The sequence below is a fragment of the Cryptomeria japonica genome, chromosome 2 (genome assembly GCF_030272615.1).
Source record: "Cryptomeria japonica chromosome 2, Sugi_1.0, whole genome shotgun sequence".
Lineage (NCBI taxonomy): Eukaryota > Viridiplantae > Streptophyta > Pinopsida > Cupressales > Cupressaceae > Cryptomeria > Cryptomeria japonica.
In genome coordinates, this window is record NC_081406.1 from 72,015,648 (window position 1) to 72,028,814 (window position 13,167).

Sequence of the window (13,167 nt, forward strand, 5' to 3'; positions counted from 1 at the left end):
GTTCTCTACATGCTTTCCAAGGTTGTACAAAATCCAGCTCTTCATCATACAAGGTATTGAAATCTTCAAAACCTAATACTGTCACTTTCATCTCAGTCAACAAATTCCTTCTCCTACTCAATGCATCATTAACTTTGTTAGATTTCCCACTTCTATTCTTCAACACAAAGGTGTAACTCTACAATAATTATACCCATCTCATATTTCTTTGATTCAACTTACTCTGACTATTCAAATATTGCAAAGCTTGATGATCTGTATACAACACAAACTCCTTAGGAAACAAGTAGTGTCTCCATTTATTCAAGGCTTGAACTATGACATAAAATTCCTTATCATATACTGAATATCTCTTCCAGGCATCATTCAATTTCTCACTGAAATAGGCTATTGCTCTCCCTTCTTGACTCAAAATTGTTCTATTGTTGTTCCACTTGCATCACAATCCAGTTGAAATACCTTATTGAAATCCGATGAAGCTAACACAAGGTGCGCAGTCACTTTCTGCTTCAACAATTCAAAATTTTTGTTTTCTTTGGTGGTCCACTTGAATTCCTTCCTATCTCCTCTCATGGTCTCAGTCATAGGGTTACAAACTAAACTGATATTTCTGATAAACTTTTGGTAAAAAGTAGCCAATCCATGAAATGATCTTACCTCCCCATTTCTTTCTGGTGTAGGTCACTCAACAATGGATTGCACTTTCTTAGGGTCCATCCTCAAACCATCATCAAATATCACAAATCCTAAATATATGAACTTATCCTTCATGAAAGTACACTTCTTGATATTGATCAACAACTTTTCTTCTCTCAACCTCTACAAAACTTGTCTTAACTGTAACAATTTCTCCTCTTTTGTTTCACTAAAAAATCATAATGTCATCCAAATACACAATAACAAATTTACCCAGTAATTTCTTCAATACCTCATTCATCAGCCTCATGAAAGTACTCAATGCATTAGTTAATCTGAAAGGCATCACCATCCATTCATATAGTCCTTCATTTGTATTAAATACTGTCTTCCACTCATCACCTTCTCTGATCCTAATCTAGTGATATCCACTCTTTAAATATATCTTTGTAAAGTATTTTCCTCCCCTCAAATAGTCCATTATCTCATCCATCCTAGGCAAAGAAAACTAGTATTTCACTATGATCTTATTTATTGCTCTTGAATCGGTACACATCCTCCACTCTCCATTCTTCTTAGATGCTAATACTACTGGTAGTGCACAAGGGCTCAAACTCTCCCTGATCAAACCTTTATTCAACAACTCCTGCACTTGTCTATTCAGTTCTTCATTCTCTGTTAGTGTCAACCAATGTGTTGCTTTGTTAGGAAAACTAGCTACAGGAACCAAGTCCATGCAATGACTAATACTTCTAACAAGTGGAAATCCATTAGGTACATTATCTAAAATTATGTCCCCATATTCTATTAGTAAATCTCTTCTCTTCCGGGTGCTCTCCTTCTGGTTCTGGTCTCTCAGTCTTCTTAGGAATTAAGGCAAAACACACATTCTCATGTCTCAGCCCATTGATGAATTTCCTTCCATCTACTAAATAGATTCTAGCATTTGTACAAACTTCATTCTTCAAAGGTTCCTCCAAAGGTAACAAGGTTTGCTTCATCCCATTGGCCATAATAGTGTACGCATTCTTTCTCCCATCATGTATTTCCTATCTATCAAACTGCCGAGGTCTACCCAACAAAAGGTGACAAATATCCATAGGCATAACATCACACAAAACTTCATCATGATTAATACCAATTTTAAATTTCACCAAACACTATTCACAAACAAACAACTTATGTTCATCTTGAATCCATGTGATCTAATAAGGCTTAAGGTGTTTCAATCTCTCCAATTTCAACTTATTCACTATCTCTTCTGAAACAAGATTATCTTAACTACCACTATCAATAAAAACTTTACAATACTTACTGGATACCTTACATCTAGATTTAAACATATTCTTCCTCTATAAGGGTTCTTCATCTCCTCCGGTATGACACAAAGCTCTCCTCATCATCAATAGTTCTCCATCTTTTGGTTTATTGTCTGATCCAATGGGTTTTTCTTCCACCACTGCTGCTCTTCTGGTAGCCTTTGTCTTCTTATACTCAAATGCACTGTGTCCTTCTCCTCCACACTTAAATCAAGTTTCTCTAAATGTCCTCTTATCTTGTCTTCCAAAGTTCTCATTTTGATAACCATCTAGTTCTCTCCTTTGATAGAATTTTTTATCATCCTTCTGGTATGAATTACCTTCTTTGTTCACTTCCTTGTCCTATACTGGTTCCTCTTCCTTTGGTATATCCTCTTCCTCCTTGAGGTCTTCCTCCGATAAACCTTCCACCTCTACCTCTTTGTCTCTGTTCATGTCTTTTGTTCAATTTTTCTCCAACCTTTAGTGCATATTGGTAATCCTCTTCAACACTCTCCAATTTGATCATACTGAGTTCATCTTCTATAGACATCTGCAATCCATTCAAATATCTTACAATTTGTTCAACTTTATCATCAACATGTTTGGATCTGATGTTCAACTTGTAAAATGCTTCGGTGTAGTCCTTCACACTAGATTCCTTTTGTCTCAGATTCTGCAACTTTCGGAACAAATCCACTTGATAATTTTCTAGCATGAACTTTGATTTCAACTTAGCAATCATCCAATCCCATGTCTTAATCTTTTTTTAATCTCTTCTTTATCTATTAACTTGCAAATGCTCCCACCAAAGAGATGCATGACCTTTCAACTATGTACAGGCATATTTCAACTTACTCTCTTCTGCAGTGTTTTCAAAATCAAAATACTTCTCCATCTTCAAAATCCAATCCATCAATTCATCTGAATCTAACTTCCCATCATATTCTGGTGGGGTAAAATAAGGTTTAGTGTTTTCCCTACTTAAAACCCTTAAAAACATTTCTTCATATAGATCAACTGCTGGTAGGTTTACTTGTTCTATCAGGGCTTCTTCTCCTTCATCTTCACTTACATCTTCAATATGTCAACCTCTTCTCTGGGCTATCTCCATGACTTCTAACCGAGATACTATTCCTTGCAACATCTCCATAACATTAGGGTTTTCATTCCCATGTGCTCCACCATTCCTAGTTCCTCTTCGTGCCATCAATTCATGCTAGTCCTCTGCAATTGTAGGTCGGATCCACAATCTACCACTCTACAATAAAATTCAGTTGACACAACCTCTGAAATGAAACTTCTCTTTGATACCACTTGAAGCAGTCACCAGTGAGGAGAGACCTCAAAGAGATCAATTTAGACCAGTCATCAAGAGTAAACACAATGGAAACACACAAATATGATGGAGGCAATGTAGAACAGATAGTTTTGTTGTATGAAATTTGATTACACCCAACCATTAACAACCGAGTTACAACATACCGGCTCATAGGCCGAGAAAAATAGGTCACTACCAAGACCTTGAATTGAAAGATCTATCTGTTACTCTGATTGATTCTAATTGATTACATTATAAACCATGATAACAAATATATATATATCGATCCAAAGGATCCAATCAGCCCAAAAGGGATCAAAGGATGAAGAAAAAGGCCTAACATGCAAAATAAACAAGGTCGGCCTCTACTAAGAGATTCCTTTAGAAAATCCATAGGATGAAATGTAGATCATGGGAAAAGGTCATCCACACGCCAAGGAACATCAAAATCAATACCCAAGGCTTTGCAAGCTTTGGAATGGGTTCCGAAAGATCACCAAAATAGGTCTCAGGGAACCAATAACAAAGTAACAACCGGTAACAAAAAAGTTTCATGAAAATCGGTAGTGATATCTTGCCAATAACTAACCCGAATGAGATGCAGTCTTGAAGCAAGAAATAAGATCAAGTCTTCAAGTAGAATCCAACTCCACAGGATCTAGTGAGCCAAAACCAGGACACATAGAAAGGAAAACTAAAATTGCAAATAGGAAGGAAAATATTTTTTGGTTGATGCTAGATTGCTGTGAACCAGGGATACTCCTACATCAGGTATTATTTCATAACTACTAATAAGTTTGTTGGAGGACCTTTGGAAAATAATTGTTTTGAAATTTTCTGCTTTGTCTTCTTTAGTCTAGCAAAACACTTCAATTGGTTCTCTAAAATTAACAAGTGTTTTTTGTGTCTTGAGAAATAGGCTCTTTTTGTTTTACCTTTTAGAGGGCCTGCCTTCCGAGTATCCCATAAGGTCAAGTAAGAGGGAACGACCCAAGAGGTAATGGGCTAAAGACAAGCTCTTCCAAGCCACTATAAATAAAAGTGTTTGTGACAAAAATTGCAAGCAATGGGTGTTACTGTTGGCAAATGCACACTCCAATGAGACATTGTAGGTGATTGAAGGTTTTGTCATTGATGGCAACCTTACAATCCCATGTCATCAGCAAGGCATTCCACCAACACTCAGACCACCAGCACCAGTAGTGAAAGGAAGCATACCAGCACAGAGGCCGACAGGATTTTTGTTGTAATATATTTTGTTTATTATTGTAAAATCATTATAAGCCAATGTGGTAACATTGTAAAATGACTCATATATATAAGATGTCATTGTAGAACATTATTTGTAAGAGTGAAGGAAGGTAATAAGGTAGACCTATTATGCAAATTATAGGTTAAGGGTTTATGTAAGAAGCAGAGAAGAAACCGGTACTGGATCTGGCATTATAGATGATATTTTGATGCAATACAAGACACTGGATTTATATAATCCATTTTGTAAGTAAGCGAGACTTCTTATTTTGTATTTGAGTAGTGAGATCTAGGCACTTGGCCTTCTTGCATGTGCAGGCCCCTATTATAGCAGTAATATTCTCTTATTGGCCAGTAAGTGAATATTGTGGGTCACAAATCCCACCGAGATTTTTCCCACATGGGGTTTCCTCACTAAAATATTGTGTTATGGTGTGCTTTTCATGTGGTTACTATTATCTCTATTTATTGCATTACTTTCTATTTACCGGTATACAGTATTAATATATTCTACATGTTTTAAGTTAAGAAATTTCTCTAACTAGTTAGATACTGATTCACCCCCCGCCCCCCCCTCCCCTCTCAGTATCTGTGGGCATCCTAACAATTGGTATCAGAGCTTGGTCCTCTATTTTCAGAAGCCTAACAACTTGAGGAAGATCTTGACACTGGTAGAGATGGAAAACTTGATGAAGCAACTTGAAGCAGCTCTCTTAGACTATGATGGAGAAAAAATGAAAATTATCAAACTTGAAGATGATCTAAAAGTAGCTTAGGATATTATTCAAGCACTTCAAGAAAATCTTACTATTGCAAGAAACAAGAGAAGATAACTTTCTAAAAAGATGCAATTTGAGAATGATGAAAAGGAAACTCTTAATGATATGATAAACAAGCTGAAGCAAGAGAACATGACAACAAAGAATGAGATGTAGGATATGACTATGAGATTGTGTAAGGAAATTGAAGATAGAAAGAAGAATGAAGAAGATTTGACTAGAAGACTGAGTGATGCTACAAATGAAAACACAAGACTTAGCTATGAAAATTATTTGTTGAAGACAGATATGATGCACACACAGAATGACTCAAATGAACTGACGAGGCAAAAAGAAATCTTAGAAAGAGAACTAGATACTGCAAATCAGCATAAAGAGAAATTCAAGAAAAGCTCAGAAGAACTTGGTAACTTGCTGAAGAATAAAAAACCTAAAGGTGACACTTGTGGAATTGGCTTTTAGTTGGAGAAAGCTCTGGTACTGCAAACACATAGGATCATAGCAAACCGGTAAGACAACCTATTGCTTATAAATTCAATGGTAAATTCTTTAACTGTTACAAGTATGGTCATAGAGCAACTCAATGTAGATCTAGAAGTAATCAGAATACCAATGCACCCATTGGTCAATCTTCAAAATGCAACAAAATTGGTCATAACTCTGAAAATTGCAGAATGAATGTAAGATGTTATGTTTGTGGAAGATTTGCACACTTATCTAATCAATGTAGAACACAAACTGGCATAGGTTATGGGAAGGTTATTCAGAAAAATAATGTGACTTTTTATGCTTGTACAAGATTGGACATATTGCAAAATTCTGCAGAAGTAAGGCACCACTGGCAGACAACAAAGGTTCTAGTTTGAAAGGAAAAGAAAAAGTTGAAGAAGTTAAGCAAGAGTTCTCAAAACAATGGATTAGAAAGTCAAACCTAAATAGTGTTGGGAATACTCCTCCACTAGTAGAACCAAGCAACACTCCACCGACAGAACAGAGTAGCACACCATTGACAGGAGTCTCTTCATCTAATTGAAGAAAATTCTTTTGAGGGTTTAGCAATCAAATAAAAATCATGCTATCATTCCCTCGGTTGATGGTGAGAAGTAGAAATTACTTCTATACCAGCAAATAAAGTTAAGTGACTACTTAACCGACATGCATTAAATGTGGTAGTTGGTGAATTAACATTATAAATTAGTGATTTTGGGTCCATTTTACTTCACCAAGCATTCAAACATTTGAAGAGCACGAAATTTCCGGAGATAAGGCATTTCGAGCAAAGAGGCAAAGCATTTCAACAATCAATCTTTCCAAAGGCAGAATAAGGTATTTATAATCATGGCATCCTCTTCTATACCTAAATTTATAGAAAACCCTACTGTAGTCAAGGTAATCAAACACCCTAGGCCCGTATTTCAGCTAGTTCCCGAGATAGCTAAAAAGGATGATAATGTTGGTGCATTTTCCCAAATCCCCAAAGGAGTTGTTTTTGTAGAAGACCCTAGAATGTACATCCATTGCCACATAGAAGAATTAGGTGATGAGGAAATCAAGAACATGCACAAGAATGTCATATGTGATGATTTCGATAATGTGAAACCTGAACACAAAATTATTGAAACCCTAGGATTCACTGAAATCCTCACCATTCCAGATTTCCCTAAGGAATTTATTAGGATAGTATTGAGTAGGGTACATGGTGCATTCTTTTGGCTAGATTCGGTTCACAAAATTACCAAGGAAGTTGTGAAAGTTGTAACAGGGTTACCTTCCACTGGTAACAGACTAGACAAGACAAAGAAGGTCTCAAATGACCTAGTAATGAACCTAAGAGGTGCAACATCCAACAAAAGGTCTTTAAGGGTGAATGATGTAACTGACATAAATGCGAGATTCATTAGCATGGTTCTAGGTTACAAAACAACTCATGCAAACAGACTTAACTCAATTTCCAGCTTATGCATAAAAAGTGCTCATGATATGGTTAAAGATAATGTGAAAATTGATGTATGTGAATGGTTAAAGGATGAACTTATTGAAAATCTGGGAAAGATTAAGAAGGATAAGAAAGGGACATTTAGGTTTGGCAATTTACTTGTATGTTTAATGCTACATATAACAAAATAGGTGCCTGATATAGGCAACAAGAACCTTGGATTTGACATACCGGTAGGGAAACAATTATCTGACTTATTGAACAATATGGGTGAAAACAAAGAGAAGAATATCAATGAGTATTTTCTAGCATTGAAGGCTCGGATGAAAGCTAGACTCAGACTGTCACAAGAAATTGTAAATAAATACAAGGATGAGATATTTTTTGTCATCAAGAAGGATGAGATCTAGATGGAAGCAGTTATCCCAAGAATAATTTGGGTTACTGAAAGGGGTTATGAGACTGATGACCATATCATTGAAACATATGCAAAAGCCCTTCTAGAAGCACCCAAGGAACCTAAGGAAGAGGTATTCGGTAGTGCTAAAACCATTGAAAAAAAGATACAATCAAAGAAAAATGTAAAGAAGGTTGAGGCAACAGTAAGAAGGGGATCCCAATAGGCAAAGGCTATAAAGGAAGATGTACTCAAGAAAATTGACATCACTAAAGATGAGTTAGAAGCACTGTAGCCTGAAACTCACCTTTCACCAGTAGCAACTTCCTCAGAGAGTGATATGCCTGTAGCATTTAAAAGAGTTGTAAGGGAAAGGGAACCTTCACCAGTATCCACTCCTTCACCTAGAAGAACAAGCAAAAACAACAGGCAGTGAGGCTCCCGGTCAAGAAGACAACTCCTAAGAAGAAGAAGTTAACACCAAAGAAAAGGACTCAACAAAATATTACTCCGATTGATAGACTGTTGGATGAAATCATAGAAGAAGGAAAACTTAAAAACATCAACAAACTATATGACTCACTATTAGTTGATGATAAAGAAAAGGTTGAAAATAGTGTTATTTTACACTTGGATATCCACAAGAAGTTCTTGATGCAAGTTGTAGATGAACTACCAGATGAACTATTCAAGAGATTGGAAGCAAGAAGAAAAGCTATTGTAGAGCTTGAAAAGAAAATAAAAGTTGAAAAATTACTTGTTGTCTACCTAGTTAACTCTCTGAAAGAAATAGATGATCTAATTGCAGAGGCTAACCAGTCAGTATTCTCTACTGCACACTGACATATTGCACTAATGGTTGGAAGAGTAAATGAGGTTGTAGAGGAAACTAAAAATGCATGGGATATATTCCTTGTTGAAAAGGAAAAATAGGAAGAGTATAGAAGCCCTAAACCAATCAAGGTATATCAGAAAGACAAGGATAAGAGAAAAGGAAAGGTTGGTGGAGCTCCAAGCATCAAAATAAGAGATAATTTATCCCCACCGCCTCTGGTTACTCCACTGGTAACAACAACTGAAGATCAACCGGCTGATGAGAGTATGGATGTATCACAAGAGGATACAAATCCTAATTTTGAGGTACTATACACAGTTGATGTTGATACTCAGAAAGTCAACATTATGATAGACAAGGACACAACTTGTAAGACAGATATGGCTAGTGAGCCACTGGTAAATAATGAAACAGATAACACACAAGGAAAACTAACAGATGGTAACATAGAGCAACAGGCTCCCTCTCAGCAATAGGTTCATGTGGAAATAGTGCCACCAACAACATGAGAGCAATAAAAACCTTTTCTTAAGGAAATGGAAACACAGACTGACCTACCAGAGGTCACTACAAGAAAGGATATTGCTCCCACTGGTGGAATTAAGAGTGTTGACCCTTCAATTGCAGGATTTAAATCAACAAATGTAACTAAAGTTCTTTTAGATTCTATAAAGAAAATAACAGATTGTAGTTCACAGGCATATAAAGCTATAGATGACACAATTCTAATTTTGAAGATGATAGCTCCAAAATGCAATGTAGATAATAAGGATTCTTTGAGTCAACTCGACACTTTGTCTAAGTATATTATTGACAACATAGTGACAATTGAGCAAATAAAGGAAGAAGCATTCAAAGAGAGGTTAGAAAAAGAAAAAACATAAATTCTTTGAGGAACAAATAAAGAAGTGTACAAGGTAGTTTGACACACTTCTACCAGAACTGTGCAACACACTTAAGGAGTTCAAAACTTTGTATAGAGACACTTGCAAGACAAACTTTTTGACAACTGACATAGACAATAAAATGAGCAAGATACAGGAGAAAATTAATAAGCTAGTTGACAATTTAATTAGTTCATCTGATTCATTATCAATTTTTGAGCAAAAGATAACAGGTTTTGAGGAAGAGTTACTAAAGCTAGAGAAGAGAAAAGGAGAAAATAAAAAGTAAGGCTAAGGATCTGAAATGGAGATTAAGTCCAAAGTTGGACTACCTCGCATGTTTAAGGAAATAAATATATGATGCATTAGTTCAAGGATAGAAAACACTGGCAGAGGAAATGCAACACCTCACCTATATAGTTCAAAGAATAGAGGCAACAATAAAAGATAGTAAAAAGTTTTTTGAAAGCCTAAATTTGGTTTTGGCGGATCTTTTTCAAATTGTAACCACCCAGTTACAAGGTTGAGTCAAGAAACCATACTCTATTGACATTTTGACAACCTTTGTCATTGATGCCAAAGGGGGAGTAGTGGTATGAGAAAATAATCAGCTAAAGACTCATCTGCTCAGGGGGAGTTTACACATTTTTGGTAACATATTTTTGGACTACACTTGAATTTTCTCATGAGTGTTGCCATCAATGCCAAAGGGGGGAGATTGTTGGCAAATGCACACTCCAATGAGACATTGTAGGTGATTGAAGGTTTTTTCATTGATGGCAACCTTACAATCCCATGTCACCAACAAGGCATTCCACTAACATCGGTAGTGAAAGGAAGCATACTGGCATAGAGGCCGACGGGATTTTTGTTGTGATATATTTTGTTTATTATTGTAAAATCATTATAAGCTGACTTGGTAACGTTGTAAAATGACTCATATATATAAGAGATCATTGTAGAACATTTTTTGTAAGAGTGAAGGAAGGTAATAAGGCAGACCTATTATGTGAATTATAGGTTAAGGTTTTATGTAAGAAGCAGAGAAGAAACTGATACTAGATCTGGCTTTATAGATGCTATTTTGAAGTAGTACAAGACACTGGATTTATATAATCCATTTTGTAAGTCAGCGAGACTTCCTATTTTGTATTTGAGCAGTGAGCTCTAGGCACTTGGCCTTCCTGCATGTGCAGGCCCCTATTGTAGCAGTAATATTCTCTTATTGGACAATAAGTGAATATTGTGGGTCAGAAATCCCACCGAGGTTTTTCCCAAATCGAGTTTCCTCGCTAAAATATTGTGTTATGGTGTGCTCTTCATGTGGTTACTATTATCTATGTTTATTGCATTACTTTCTATTTATCGGTATATAGTATTAATATGTTCTGCATGTTTTAAGTTAAGAAATTGCTCTAACCGATTAGATACTGATTCACCCCCCCCCTCTAAGCATTTGTGGGAATCCTAACAGTTACATGCTACTATAACAGTGTTATGACTCCACATAAACCCTATAGAGTGCAACCTCTATAGGCTAGGAGGCCTTCCATTTAATGGAGTGTAATGCACTATTGATTATAGCCAATCAAACAGATGCCCTTACTAGACACCATTTTGTGTTAGAAGCCAAAAACCTTCTAGTTCTTGGTGCAGGAGGTCATACCTCTAAAGCAGCTCACATTCTTACAGTTCTTAGTAGAGATACAAAGTTTGCCATGAGGATTTTTCATGGATACTGGTGCTTAGCTACCCCAGAGAAGTGAGTGTCGAGGGTGGAGCTAATGGGGTTAAGTATCTAAGTATCCTCTTCGAATTTCATAGCTCAAGGTAACCCCCAAGTGAGCTTCAACAACTATTGTCCTAACCAGCCCTAGGATTTATGCTTTCATGATCAAAATACTCAAACATTTTCAAGCAAAAAAAAAGAAACATTGTGTCTATCATGTCTTCCAATTGTATGCAAAACGAACAAGGACATTTTACAATCACACTTGAAATTGAAATACTTCATTATTTTTGGACAAAAACACCTTCACACATTGGGTCTTCACTATTTTGTTGTGTTTTCTTGTCACTAAAAGTCAAAACATTGAGATTTGGTCACATTCAACAACTTCACAATTGGATAAAATTGTATAACATTTTCAAAATCACGTTTGGGTTTACTTAAACTGCGTCTGTGTTCAGAATTTAAAATTGTAAAATATTTGTCAAGAGAAAAAGGAATTAAGTTTTCAGATTCAAAGAACTTCTAAGGTTGCTTCCTATAGGGCTTAATTCTTCAATCAACCTGTCTTGGTCACACATAGTCAATCATTTTCCTTCACTTGCATTTCCCTCATACATATTTTCCAAATTTGAGTCAAAAGGCTACTTTTCTTGTCCTCATCAAACTTTTCAAACATAAGAAAAACACAACACTAGGTGATTATCATATCAAGATCTATCATCTTAGGGTCTAATTTGGTCTTCTTGAGTCAAGGTCAACTTACCTCATCAAGATATCCATCATCTCTTTGGAAGCCACACCTTTCTGTTAAACATACATACTTTGGTCTTACACTCTTGGACATTAAAAGTTTACCCTAGATTCATCTACACTTCATACAGCTCTTGGTTTTCGATAGTATTTGCATTTTCATCTTACCTTTCATTTTGGTCAAGACTTTAGTCCATGGTTGAAATCCATTTACAAAGGTCTAGAAGGGAAGCCAAAGAAGCTTTAAGGTCTTTAAACATGAGTACCTATTAATTTGATGGAGATGAATTCTACAATCCATTTGACAATCCCAATAATATACCAGACCATGACAATGACAACAATTAGAACAACAATGGAAATGATAATGATAATGACAATGCATCTGTAGATTCTGTAGAATTTGAGGAGACTATCATGGATCACTATTTTAATAAATTGGTTCAAGAAATCCCGAAGAGGGATAGACAATATTTCTTCCAAGTCATGGCACAAAGTGGAACAAGATTACCCCATGATTTTGATATGTCACAAATTTTGGAGGATGATCCAAATCAAACAAATCAAGTTAATACAAGGCATAGGAGGCCTAATAATAGAGGTAATAGGAGAGAGTGTCTTGTGCTTGATTCACCTTCCTCCTTATTTCAAAAACCTAAAATTCCAAACACACACACTCATTCTCATGCTAGTTATGATAGAGCCTCTCATGAACAACCCCGTAGTCAACCTTTCTCATGGAGAATAACTACCACTACACAAGATCATTATAATATCCAAGATCATACCAATGAATACAATTACACCCAAGAAAATATTCAAAAACATGACACAAGAAGACCCCATGTCAAATTTGGGGGTAATATCCAAGATCACTCTTATGATACCCCTTATCCTCATGGTCATGACATGTATCGACCTAGATCTAGTGCTCCTCACTATAATACCATACCATGTGGTCCATATGCAAGCTACAACTATGTCCCTCCTCCATATGAACACATCTATGATCAATACCATCCATATATGTATTATATCCCTCCTCCTCTGCTCGGTGGCTCAGGCATAGGACTAGCTCAAATAGAAAAGACACCACCCAAGAATGACTTGCAACAACAGATTAAGGATTTAAAAAAGAAAATGGCATACATGAATACACCAAAGCAACAATATACAATGAAGGACATATGTCCTTACCCATTTAATAGAATCATTCCAATACCTTCATTTCCTCCAACTTTTGTAATACCAAAGTTTGATAAATGCAAAGGAAAAGGGGATCCTAAGGAACACATAAGATAGTTTTTCATAGCTTGCATTGAGGTAGCAACAGAAGAAACATACTTGA